Source organism: Tamandua tetradactyla, chromosome X (genome assembly GCF_023851605.1).
Source record: "Tamandua tetradactyla isolate mTamTet1 chromosome X, mTamTet1.pri, whole genome shotgun sequence".
In the NCBI taxonomy this organism is placed as follows: Eukaryota; Metazoa; Chordata; class Mammalia; order Pilosa; family Myrmecophagidae; genus Tamandua; species Tamandua tetradactyla.
This window is the reverse complement of record NC_135353.1, coordinates 117,909,581-117,914,239: the sequence shown is the minus strand read 5'-3', so window position 1 is coordinate 117,914,239 and position 4,659 is coordinate 117,909,581. Positions and strand designations below refer to the sequence as shown.

General features: G+C 42.7%; 1 pseudogene; it reads right to left on the bottom strand.

The window, feature by feature from the left end:
- Positions 1-837: 837 nt before the first annotated feature.
- Positions 838-1,844, bottom strand: LOC143670546 (SWI/SNF-related matrix-associated actin-dependent regulator of chromatin subfamily E member 1-related pseudogene; annotated as a pseudogene).
- Between the last annotated feature and the right edge of the window lie 2,815 nt (positions 1,845-4,659).

Sequence of the window (4,659 nt, the reverse complement as noted above, 5' to 3'; positions counted from 1 at the left end):
AGGGGGAACAAATGCTAAAATAAATTTAGTTTGAAATACTAGTGATCAATGAAAGCAAGGGGTAAGGGGTATGGTAGGTATAATCTTTTTTTTTCTTTCCTGTTCGTTTTATTTCTTTTTCTATTGTCTTTTTTTTTTTGAGAGTCAAATTTCACTTGTTTTTATTTCAAAAGTGTGGCTCAAGCAGTGGCTGAAGAGACAGCCTCCACGAGAACCCCTTTGCTTGCCAAGGTGGGGGGGCAGGTCAGTACCAGCCTCCCCCCACCCCGGGATACAGGAATGGGAGGGCAGGGACAAAAGGGACCAGCCAGTGCGGCCCCGCCCCATGCAGGTGGGAACAGATCACTACAGTGTGCCCCACCATCTGGTTGGCCCCATGTCACACTGTCAACTCATAGGTGTCCCCCTGTGTAGGGGGGTGACTGCAAGCCACTTTGCATCGACATGTGTGTGCCCACCTCCACCCCACCAGGAGGACGGGCCGCTGCTGTGGGTCTCTGCGAGCCCTGGGGCCCATAGCCATGTATGTGGGGTGTCTGTGCTTACCCCGCCCCCCGTAGTGTGTGCCCTGCCCCCTGGGCCCCCAGTTGCTGTGGTCCTGGCTTCTGTATGTCCAGAATGTGGTGGGTATTTTTTTTTCTGGGATGCTGGGGAGATTAGAAGCCTAAACGGAGGCTGTAGAAATTTCACTGGGTGGGGTCTGCAGCCCCCAACATGCAGGGCCGGGTCTGGCCCCAAAGGGTGGATCCCCCTGCCAAGCCTCATCCATTGGGGGTGTGGGGAGGAGGGCCGTGACTGGAGCTTGATTTTCTTCGGGTCCACAGGGGTCTAGCACCCTCACAGATGTTCACTGGCGACCTGGGCCAGGATCTCCTTGATGCGCACAAGCAGCTTCTTGTGCTGGGCGGGGTCGCGCTCGATGGCGCCGTGCAACCGGGCCATGTAGAAGTCCAGGGTGCTGAGCGTGGGCGTCTCACCCGTGCCCGGCACTGGCTGCGAGGCGATGCTGGCGGTGAGCGCCTGGCCCACGGCCTGCAGCTGCTGCTGCAACGCCAGCGTCCGCCGCTCCTCCAGCGCCAGCTCCTGCTTCAGGCGCTCGCGCGCGCTGCTCATGCTCTGCTTGTGCCGCTGCAGCACCGCGTTCTGCTCCTCGAAGGCCACGTTCATCTTCCGCAGGCGCCGCAGCTGCGCCTCCCGCGCTTTGTTTTGATCCAGGAACTCTTCGGTGAAGATGGGGACGTCAAAGGTGGAAAAGCCGTCGCACTCCCCACCCCTATGTCCATTCAAGAGGGTGTTCATAAGCCCGGAGCGTGAATCCTCTTTCTTGATCTTCTTTTCTTGGATCTTCTCAGTACACATCTTGTAGGCTTCCGACTGCTGGTAGGCCCTCAGCTCCTTCATGTACTGCTGCTTCTCCCGCTCGGCCTCGTCCAGGTACCGCTGCTTCTCCGACGGCTGCAGCTTGCTCCACTCGGCGCCCAGCATCTTGGTGATCTCGGGGAAGGGCAGGTTCGGGTGGCGGGTGCGGATCTGCTCCGGCCGCTCATTCAGGAAGCGCGCGTAGCCCGTGACCGGGGCCTTGGGCCCATTCGGCAGAATCTTTTCCGCTTCTTGCCCTTGGGCCAGCCGCGCTTCTTCACTGGCTCCTCCTCGTGGGACCCCTTCTCGCCGGTCCGCGGGCCCTCGCCGCGCTCCTGCTTGACGGCCACCACGAAGCCCCGATGCTGGCTCGGGGCCTTGCCGCCCACCGGCGCGGCGGTCGCGCCGGGCTGCTTGGGGCCGTGGGACATACCCGCTCCCGGCCGGACCTCCAAAGAAACTTTCCCGGACCTCTCGGCTGCTGCGACGCTCCATCTATTGTCTTTTTATATCTTTTTCTGAATTAATGCAAATGTTCTAAGAAATGATGAATATGCAACTAAGTGATGATATTGTGAATTACTGATTATATACGTTGATGTTTTATTTGGTTTGTTATTTTTTTAATTAATAAATAAATTTAAAAAATAAGGAATGGCGGAACAAATGTTAAAGTAAATTTGGTTTGAAATGCTAGTGATAAATGAAAGTGAGGGGTAAGGAGTATGGTATGTATAATCTTTTTTTTCTGTTATTGTTTTATTTCTTTTTCTGTTGTCTTTTTATTTCTTTTTCTGAATTGATGCAAATGTTCTAAGAAATGATGAATATGTAACTATGTGATGATATTGAGAATTACTGAATATATGTAGAACGGAATTATATGTTAATGTTTTTGTTTGTTCTTAATTTTTTTAATTAATAAATAAATTTAAAAAAAGAATTATCAACCCAATATGTCAATAGTGCCAAGGTTAAGAAATCCTACTATAAAGAGTGTGAAAATTTACAAACTAAAATGAAAAACTCACGCCACCGGTTTGTAACCCAAAATAAAAGAGGTACAAGCTTACCAAGGCTGGTCTAAATATATAAATTAATGATCAAAAGGGCAAGAATTCTGTGAAAATATTCACAAGATTCTACAGCGCGGGTTCAGCATTTGTGTACAAAGTAGATTTAAGAAACATTGAGCACTGGCATACAAATACTTATCCTATAGCTTCAAATCGGTAACGTTTCTGAAAATCTTTTTTCTTTTTTACACAGAGGATCCTTTGAGGAATGAATATTTCCCTTTTTAAAGAAATGTCTACACAGACTTCTCTTTCTTCTTTCACTTACATTTATTTTATCATCGTCAATAAGTTTAATTAAATACTTTTGATTACAAATTGCATGTGTGGTATAAGCCCATTGTTCTGAACGTAAATTTCTGTCGAGTTTTGTTTCTTTTCAGCTATCCACATATGAATTTATCCTTTTGTTTTGCAAGTGAATACCAAGATGTGAGGATGGAGTTTTTAATTAAACTTTTAAATTTGAGGTGATCGTAGATTCCCATACACTATGTAAGCTTTAGAGATTGACTTTTACTCACCACAAAGCCTTTAATATTTACCCATATGTTGCTTATTAAGAATTAGCTCTTTTCATTGCTGAGCTGTGAGCTGTGTGCCATAATATGGTTGGACCACAGTATTTTTATCCACCTACCTGTTGAACGTCTTCTGGATCATGTCCGGTTTTTAGCTAATATAAATAAAGGTTGTGCAGGTTTTTGTGTGAACGGAGTTTCCAATTCCCTGGGATAAATTCTGATGAGCGCAATTGCTGTATCATATGGTAATACCAGTTCAGATATTTTTATTGTTATACATCACATAACATAATTTTTAACCCCTTTAAAGCATTCAAATCAGTGGTTTCTAAAATAGTCAGAGTTGTCTAACCATCACCACTATCTATTTCAGAACATTTTCTTCACCCAGAAAAGGAATCTCATGCCCATTAGCAGTTATTTTTCATTCCCCACCTCTCTCAGACCCTGGCAATCACTAATCTAGTTTATGTCCTATGTATTTCCCTATTCTGTACATTTCCTATAAGTGGGATCATATAATATGTGCTGTTTTGTGACTGAGCTATTTCATACAGAATAATGCTTTCAAAGTTCATCCATGTTGTAACATGTATCACTACTCCATTCCTTTTTATGGTTGACTAATATTCCATTGTATGGATGAATCATATTTTGCTAATCCATTCACCGGTTGACGGACATTTAGGTTGTTTCCACTTATTGCTTATTATGAATAATATTGCTATTAATATTTGGATACATGTTTTGTGTGGATAAATATGACAAAGAGTAGAACTTCTAGGTTATACAGTTATATATTTAATTTTTGAGGAACTGCCTGTTTTCCAAAGCAGCTGCATCATTTTACATTTCTACCTGCAATGTATGAGGAGTCTACTTTCTCTACCTCTTTTTACCAACACTTGTTATTGTCCATATTTCTTATTATAGCTTTACTAGTGAGTGTGAAATGATATCTCATTGTAGTTTTGTTTTGTTTTGTTTTTCCCTAATGACTGATGATTTTAAGCTTATTTTCATAAGATTTTTGGCAATACATTCATTTTCTATGGAAAAATGTGTGTTAAAAACCTTTGCCCATTTTGTAATTGAGTTATGTTTTTGTTCTTCATTTATCTGGACACTAGTCCCTTATTGGATAGATGTTTGCAAATATTTTCTCAGATTCTATAGATTGGATTGTACTTGCTCATTGGTGTCCTTTTGATGCACAAAACCTCTCATTTTCACTAAAATTTATCTTTTTTCTTTTACGTGTAATTTTGGTGTCATATCTTAGAAACCATAGTGTAACTAAAGTTCATGGTGAATTACCCTTATGCTTTCTTTTAAGAGTTTTATGGGGTTTTTTCCCTTTACATTTAAGCATTTGATCTATTTTGAACAAATTGTTATGTATGGTATAAAGAAAAGGTACAATTTTCATTCTTTTGCTTGTGGCTATATAGTTGTCACAGGATCTTTTGTTAAAAAGAGTTTCTCCATCAGTTCTCTTCCCACTCTTGTCAAAAATCAATTGAACATGAATATGAAGTTTTAATTCTGGGCTCTCAATTCTATTTCACTGTTCTATATGTCTATCCTTATACCAGTTCTAAGTCTTGATTACTATAACTTTACGGTAGGTTTTAAAATCAGTCTCTCTTCATAAAGTACGATGTTAGCTGTGGGATTTTGTAGATGCTTTTTACCAGGTT